General features: G+C 36.2%; 1 protein-coding gene across 1 annotated transcript in view; it reads right to left on the minus strand.

Moving 5' to 3' along the window:
* Positions 1 to 9,427, minus strand: part of LOC148954892 (uncharacterized) — a 415,568-nt gene that overhangs the window by 307,506 nt on the left and 98,635 nt on the right. The gene's annotated exons all lie outside the window — the stretch shown is intronic.

Genomic DNA, 9,427 nt, shown 5'->3' on the forward strand with positions numbered 1-9,427 from the left:
AAAATTAAAGATGGAGTAATTGTATTCGATTTTTTTTAAATTTGTAAATATAATGCCCCACTCATATCGTCAACAAAGTAAACGACTCCTAAAATATCTCATGGAAAGTGGTCAAGACCATATGCATGTTGATAGCAGTGGGAAGGGGATTGTAGTTCAGGGCAAGAGATATATTCTACTCGATTTCATCTATGAGATGGTGACAATTCGTAAAGAACTATTATCTTTTGACGCTCATCTATACAACTTTCTAAATACATTAAACTTTCCCAAAAGCCTTATTATCAATCGACAAATTCTAAAAAAAAATTAAATGAACATGCACCCTCGTCATCATCACCATTAAAATATGGACATGAAGAGGAAGAAGATTTTAAATCAATCTTGGAAATTACTAATACACCTAGTGGAAACTGGAAAATGGTGGTGAGGAGGAGGAGCAGCATACTACTGATAGATAGACGAAACCGAAAACATATCAAGTCAATGTCACCATCACCTCCATCCCAACCACTAGCATAAAAGGGTAGTGGACGTTACACTACGTGCTTACGTTCAAAATGGTTGAAGTTCTGAAAGATGTTTATGAAAATATTGGTGAAGCGGGGAGTTTAAATTCCCCCACCACTCTTTCCAAAGTCACTGGTGTTCACACTAAAAGTGTACAAGACTTTATACAAAATGAATCAAGTTACACTGCATAGAAATCATAGACTTCGTGCTAATCATTATCGAAAAACTAAAACCTTTTCCTCATCGCACTTACTGCAAGCTGATTTCATGACTCTAGGTGCTATTCAATGAGTTCACAACACGTCGTTCAAATACATTATGCCCTCAGTTAGTTTTTATAGTCGTTATGCATATGCACTTCCATTGCGGTCAAAGAGAGGCGTTGAAGTTGTTAAGGCTATAGAAAGTAATCTTGAACAGGATTCATATAAAAAAAATTCAAACGGATCGCGGAAGTGAGTTTGCTAATCCCCATCTGGCAAACGTGCGAACGGAATGTTGTACAATGCTCTATCATAGCTATCTCCCTATAAAGCCTTCTCTAACTGAGAAATTGAAGGGACCTGTTTAACTTTTAATTTCAAGATTTTATGTATTGAAAAATACTTCTGCTTTTATTCATGATTTTGATAAAATAATGTTGATCTATAATCAACGACATCATTGATTATAGTCCAACTCAACCCCAACGGAAGTTCATCATTATGATCATGTTACAATTGACACCTATCTTAAACAATATTCCAATGATACGATTGTCAATAAAAAAAAATTCAATGTTGGTGATACTGTTCGAATTAATAGAACAACTAATGTTTTTGAAAAGGGGAATTACTTGTTGTCCACAAAACTTTTTAAAGTGGAAAAAATCCTAGACACTAAACCCATAACTTATCGCTTGTGCGATACCGAAAATGAAGATATTATCGGCGGCTTTTATGACTATGAACTACAAAAAGTTAAAAATAATAGTGAAATCTTATCAAATTGAAAAAGTATTAAAGACTCGTACTCGCAGGGGTAAGAAACAGTTACTTGTTCGGTGGCTAGGATAATACTCTGATTTTGATTCTTGGATCAGTGTTGAAGATATTGACAATGCCCTATGATTTTTATGTAGCGTTTATGTCCAACGTTTCCGATCCTCTCTACAACGACTTGAATAATACAATTGATTTTTGGACGAAACTCTCCCTCGCCATCAAATTTGACGGTGCGTATGAAGTGGCTCTTGTCGAGTGTATTCTCAAAAATACCTATGACATCCTGAGAAAGGATCGTGTGTATGACACTAAAGTTATACCATTCGATTGGTCACTCTTTGTCGAGTATGAATGGGTTGAATCACTTAAATCTAGCGAATATCCACATGTCAAATTGAAATATATTGAATATGATGATATGACTGATTTGTGTCGTACAATCAATAGAAAAATCTCATATCGTAGGAATGGTACATTCCATCTTAATTATTCAATGGAACACGATAGGATTTACATTACCTCACCTGTTGACACTGAAATAATTATTCCAATGATAATCTGAGAGACTTTCTTGGCTTTAAACAGAATATGATCAATGGGGAAAACGCTGGCACCGTTTACGGGATGGATTAAGTTATTTTTGCTGATTATCCACCTGGCTTCGCCTCGGACTCTTGCATATTTCTCTATGCATCCTTTATGGAAACATCAAGAGTTGTTAATTCAAATGTCCCCATCCTACGTATTCTTGAACGGAAAAAAACTCATGAACTTGTTCATCACTATAATATAAAGCATCTTCAGTATGTTCCTGTAAACACTTCGTATTTAAAACTCTGTCAATTAGCACTAAAAAGCGAATTAAGTGAAGCTCTAGTAATAGAAAAAAGCTTAGCAGTGACCACTAGTTATTTTACACTCATCATCGTCCACAGCACTACCACCAACTAAAATGAACAATGGAAGAAATCAATTTGTCAGTCCATATATCGATTGCTATGTTGGTGCTCTTAGTCCACGTCAAATAGGTCAAGGATTGGACTACTACAAGGGGCGTATTACAATGTGTGGCTATGGGCTTGGTAGCTCGTTTGCTAGGCTTTTTCGTTCTGCACTACCCCTTGCCAGAAAATATTTTGTACCTGCTGCATCAAATTTTGCTGCCTTAACACTACAGGATTGGGGGTCGGGTAAAAACTTCAAGGAGAGTTTTAAGGAAAATATTAGATACTCAGCAAGAGCCGTTGGTGAGCAATTAAAATCTCAGCAAAATGGGAAGGGATTGAAAAGAATGCGTGCGCGTCATTCACTCATCAGTCTCCACCCAGGCGGGAAGCGAAGGACATCAACAAGGACTTTGAGGAATAAAACAAGGAAGACCAATAAGAAGAAGAAGAAAAATACTGTTAGATCAAAGAAGGATTTCTTCTCTTAAGATGACTTATCTCCCCCACAAGGAATCACATCAATGAATCAGTTCCTCATTGAATTTGTTCAATGCTGAAAATATTGATGTCAGTGTCAAGTATGCATACTATGAACAATTTCACCCCCAGAACCCCTCTCGGAAGATATACACTTTCAAATATTTTCCAATGAAGACTATTTCATTGATTTGTCATCAACATTTATTGATTTAAATGTTGCGGTGAAGAAAAAGTCAGATAATGCAACTCCAACTGTTGCCGATGGTCTGGTCTCTCCTATGAAAACTGTATTCTACACAACCTATTCAAACAAATTAATGTATTTATTAATGGAACATTGGTGAGCACTAGCAATAATTTATCCAACTATGCAAGCTACATACAATTTATGATGATGACACCAAAGGCATATAAGGATTTGAGAGGACAATCATTGGGCTATGAATATCGATCAGGTGTTGATACTGACGGCGAGTTCACTACTGCAGTGAGCCTGGAGTATTATATAGTTGGAAAATTAAATCATGAGATATTCAATATATCCCAATGGTTACCCCCCCCGAATGTCAAGATTGATATTAAGTTGCAACTGGCCCCATCGAATTTCATTTTGAGAAACACTTCCTGCAGCACACGATGCAAATGTCATTATCACATCGGCAATTCTCCACGTCCGAAAACAACAGGTTATGAGCTCTGTTGCATTGGCATTGGAAAAGCTAAGAGTCAATGGCAACAACATTAAGCTTCTTGTCCCCCATACGATCACCAATCAACGTCACATTGCCACCGGCTCTCGTAGCTATACCGATTCATCATTTATCAATGGAGAAATCCCATCAAAATTGGCTTTGGCCTTTGTGAAGAGTGGCAGTTGGATCCTGGACTGAATCCCCCCATGATTTTAATTTTTTCGGTCTATCTAGCCTTGTGCGCAAAGTGAATGGTATTCCACTGTACACTCTATCATTTGACAAAATACTATAGAACTCTTTACGAGTTGACCATGCAATCCCTAGATAATGACTCCCAACTATTTGAAAATGGAATAACCGATTCAATGTTTTCAAAAAATCATGGGGTAACTGCTTTGGGCTTGTCAGGGACCCAGGATATGAGCATAGTACGAACAGGAATGTACGTTTAGAGTGCACATTTGCCGTTGCTTTGACTGAGAGCATCATGCTAATATCAATGAGTCAATTTGAAATCTATTGGGAAATCACACCCAACGGTAGTGTTCTACTAGACTTAGCACCACGAACACAAACCAAATATTCAACGTATTTAGTATGGATCCTTATATGTCCCAGTACAAGTCCTATTGCATACCATCGGACTTCATTGAAAAAAATTCCAATCGTTAACAATACCTTAATCATTGTTAATAGCAGTCCATCGACTTTGAAGACAGACCATTGGCTATGCATCTTTCAAACAGCAAAGAATATTGAATTTTTTGATCCTCTTGGACTATCGTATAAATTCTATACTTCATACATCAGCAACTTTTTCGAAAGCAGTGGGAAAAGTATTACTCAAAATCAGCGAAGAGTGCAGGATTTAACGACTAAGACATGTGGCTTTCATGCACTACTCTTTTTCATGTTCAGATGTCATGGCTATACCTTCAAGCAGTTTCTCGACAACTACGTTGACTTACCTCGATTGAACGATTTTCTAGTGAAGAATATACTTACAAGCGTGTTTAATATTGATTTTAGTGCCCTACGAATAAAATGTTCTAAAATGTATGTGAAATTTTTTATTAATAACTGAAATAAATGTATTTACATGATAAAAACGACTTTTCTACTCTTTAGATTTCATCTTCTACTAGGTATGGGTATTTCTCGAGAACAACTAATGCAGGTAGATTATCTGAATTCACAGTATACTGATCCTGATGGGCTGCAATGTCAGGGCCGCATTTTCTACAGTAGAGTGTAACTTCACTCTTGTCATATCTCTTTGTATAGTCAATGATACTATTCTCATTCATTCTATAGAATTCACATGTTTCAATTTGCTTATTTGAAGTAATGTCACAAATAGTGTCCTCTAGTGGCGAATCACATTCCGTCACAGCTAAATAAAAATCAGTGGGCTTATAATCATAATACCCATTGTCTTCACAACGATGACGTAGAAACCAAATTCTTTTGTTGTTCCAACAGTTGTTCCAATCGCTGACCCGGCTCCTCCTCCCAGGACAATCTACAACCGCGACGATACCAATCTCGTAGCAAAAAACTAAAATCACGCTTATGATTCTTTCCAATCATACCAGGATGTGTAATCTCCCACTGATTACATTTATCATAATGGCAATTGGAGCATAGGTGCCCTCTAGGATGAGAATCACACACCTCTTCAAGACAAGAATTACAACCTTTAATTTGCACAGCATATCCTCTATGCAATTTACACGGGTTGCATAATCTACACTTTTCATCATACAGATCAATCATTGTGCAATTTTCACATGATGACCAGCTGCCCAGTGTGTACATACATAGTGGACATGTATGGAACATTTTTTCATGTGTTGACACTCTCACTGCAACAATGAAACTGAGCCACCAACAACAAAGCATTGAGTGGGGTAGAGAGAGAGAGGAGTGAATCATCCTTTAACTCCATCTTTCTCATGAAAAAAAGTCTTAAATTTCTAAACTAGTGTTTAAAAGCATATCCACAATATCATTTTGCCGTGTCGTGATTAACATATCAATAAGTTGTGTAAATGCATTTGGACCACAACGTAAAAGCTTCATGCAAAAGCCTAATGATGGAGAATCAGTTTTCATTATATCAACAAACATTCCCTGAGAAAATATCTTCCTTTGAATAGACAGCTCTAGAAAATCATCATCTAGAATCAAACGTTTTTCCATAAGCACTAGATTCCCCATGATTCGTTCTTTCTCAAATCTACGCATTTTTTAGAGTCCTAACACTCTCACAACCAAGTTCAGACTAACCAGAATTTTTTCTACTCTAAAAAATATACGCTAGTCTACTATAGAAAGAAAAATATCTTTGATTTAGAAACAATTTTATTGAGCATAATTACAACAATATTAATCACTGATTCAATTTGTTCTCATCAATATATTTCACTTGCGCATCTAATGCTGCCTGAAGTCTATTTATATGCACAATATTTAGTTTCGCAGCAAAACATATTGGCTGCTCTCGTCCAAATTTGTTTATTGATATTTCGTACCTAGCGTGCATATAGTCATATTCGATGTCTGTTCAGCTGCCCTTGGGAGTTTCCGCAATAACATTTGGTACTCGTATATCTTTGCTGCTACCGACTCAACCATCAACCTCCGTGAACTTAACAATTCATCTCGTTGGCAACGCCCATACAGTCTTAAGTATTATCTTTTCCTCGAAATAAATTCTCTAACTAATATGAACTGCAATGTAAATCACTCCTTAAATTCGAATCCAATTACTAATCAAGTTATCGTATATAGATTAACCTCCGCTCTCTCTGATTGGCCCTAAAAACGGGTGTTGCCTCAAAAACCAGTCTGGTTGCGTTATATAATCTCAATTATACTCTCAAAACGTGTTTGACCACTTTATAGGTAAAGGTTTGCCCGCTTCTTGCAATGTGCACGTCAAACCACACTGTCTTACGCAATCACTCGTGAAAGTGCGTACACCCTTACTACTTATATGTAAACATTGGGCAAAGTTCATAACTTGCAGCCCTTCCCCAGGGGACTGTGAGGGATTAATCTTCCTTAAAGACATAGTTATTAAATTTTTCGACCATGCTCAACAAAATGGCTATCTAAAAATTTTGATCGGGTGACTTTGAGAAAAAATGAGCGTGGGAGGGGGCCTACTTGCCCTCCATTTTTTGGTCACTTAAAAAGGGCACTATAACTTTTAATTTCCGTTCGAATGAGCCCTCCTGCGATATTCTAGGACCACTGGGTCGATACGATCACCCCTGGGAAAAAGAAAAAAAGGGCATGAGGCTCTCGAAAATCCATGCTATCTGTAGTCTAAAAATAAATTGCTACGTATATGTGTAATATGCAGATGTGCTTTGTGGCCTTGACAAATTACTATACTTGTTTTGTGTAGACGGAAAAGATTAGTAATGGTAGAGGAGAATTTTCTGGAAGTAGAAGAATTTTCAAATGAAAAAATGTGGCATTTTGAAACTGCATATCCGTGATCTTTCTTCTGGCAAAAAATACAAAATTCCACATTTTTGCAGATAGGAGCTTGAAACCTCTACTGTAGGTTTTTCTAATACGCTGAATCAAATGGTGTGATTTTCATCAAGGTTCTATGACTTTTAGGGGGTGCTTCCCCCTTTTTTCGAAAATAAGGCAAATTTTCTCAGGTGCGTAAGTTTTGATTTTTTTTTTATAAGATTTTTTTTATAAGTTTGCTAGTTTAGATCAACAAACACTGATTGACCCTGTTAATCATTGACTACGGGGCTAGCCATGGCGTTTGAAAATGTTCAAAATAGATACTTGGCTTCAAGCTTCATATTTATGCATTTTTTGTGTTGTTTTCAGTCCTAGTTTTCAATCCTAGTCCTAGTTTGTCCTAGTTTGGTGTCATACCCCATTACGACTTGTATATAAATGCCTTTTTTATTGTTTTTTAAGGACAAATTCTACTAAATAATGAAGATTGTAGTAAGACCAGTAAAAAGAATTATAATAATGAACCCAGTTCTTCTCCATATAAGAAATATTTATAAGGTTAATACCTTTAGGGTTATTTGGGTAAGTTTAACTTTAAGGTACCTTAAGATATCTTTAACTTTGAGGTACCTTAAAGGTAACTTTGAGGTAATAATTAATTACTATCTAAGAGTATTTAATTTAATGACGAATTGTACCTGTATACTGTTGCGCTTTGCAGGAGAAAGACACTAAGGGCAACGGTGACCTCCTCTAATATTTGGTATTGTTTATTAATTTCAAGTGTTAACCAGATGATGCCAATTTCCTTGTGTGTCAGACACTTTTTTTAAATCTAGATTTAATTAACCCGTGAAACTAACAAAAGGTTTTTTTTTATAAAAATTCAATAAAAAACAACAACTTTTTTCAACTGAAAGCAAGGAGCAACATTAAAACATAATTAAGTGACCCTTGTGTTTCAGGAGTCGTTATTAAAGAATTGGGACAAAAAGTCAAAATTTAGCGTAAAGAGCGAGGTATTGAGGAGGGAGAAACAAACCTCATATACCTAATAATTTCTATTTTCTTTAAGTTTTAATGTTGCTCCTTAATTTCAGTTGATTTTTTTCTGATCGTTTTTTAAATAATGCTGGGAAATCCGGCTCCCCTCCACGGAAAGATCCTCTAGACGATTCAATCCGGTTAAAATTTACCATGAACAATTACCATTAACATCTACACATCCAAAATTGAGTCGGCATCGGCAATGAGAAAGTAAAACAAATAAGTAAGACAAATGAAAAGAATTTCGTATAGGAATTCTGGTAAATTTCTGCAGTGTAAAATTTCCCCTGAAACTTTTATCCCCCGGAAACTTCCCTCCCTGTTGAAAAATCCCCCCTAGAAAATCCCCCAATTAGAAAATTCACCCCCCCCCCTACCCAAAAACTGTATGCATACTTCCCAATAACAAATAGTATACGCGAACAATGAGAAAATTTCATACTTAAATACTTAAATACAACGTAAACTTGAGACAGTGGCATATAATACACAAGTACCAAAATAGGTTCCAATTTTGGGCAATTGCCCTAGATTTGGGCAATTAGTTTGGCTTCAAAGCCGGCTAAGATTCTAGGAACCCCTTTTCCAAGGCTTACTATCTGAAAAAATTAGATCTGTTTCAGATCTATATTCTACTATTTTCTCAATTCTCTCAAGTCTCAATTCTCTCTTTCATATTGGTTGGTGGACGTATGCTATATGCGGTTGTAATAGTTTCACGTGCAACAAATTCAACACCGAAACATAATCTCAAGCAATAAAATAGAAGCGAGACAAGAGTAACTTGCTGATGGTGAGGCAAAAATACGTACACTAAATAGAATTTCGATATGCCTCTTGATATTCCGACTGATCTAGTAAAGGCATTTCCTGATAAACTATCAAAACCTTTATGATCGATGCGGTTACGTGGTAGGATCTTTTCATGAAGGATGTTTCCTTGGAGGAAGGGACATCTCTATGAAGGGGGCATCGGATATCCTAGCGTTATTTAAAAAAAGATCAGAAATTAAATTAAAAAAAAAAGTTTTTTTAGTACTTTCCAAAGAGCAATCAATTCTAATTAAACGGTCTTTCTGATTAAGGGGTCATTGTTAAAGAATTGGAACGGAATCTGAACTTTAGCGTAAAAAGCGAGGTAGTGATCGATGCGATCATTCCTGGGGAAATAAAAAACTTCTGGCAAAAAATGCAAAATTCCACATTTTTGCAGATAGGAGCTTGAAACTTCCGGAGTAGGGTTTTCTAATACACTGAATCTGACGGTGTG

The sequence above is a fragment of the Artemia sp. Qi Xiang Cuo genome, chromosome 2 (genome assembly GCF_049724085.1).
Source record: "Artemia sp. Qi Xiang Cuo chromosome 2, ASM4972408v1, whole genome shotgun sequence".
NCBI classification, from domain to species: Eukaryota; Metazoa; Arthropoda; class Branchiopoda; order Anostraca; family Artemiidae; genus Artemia; species Artemia sp. Qi Xiang Cuo.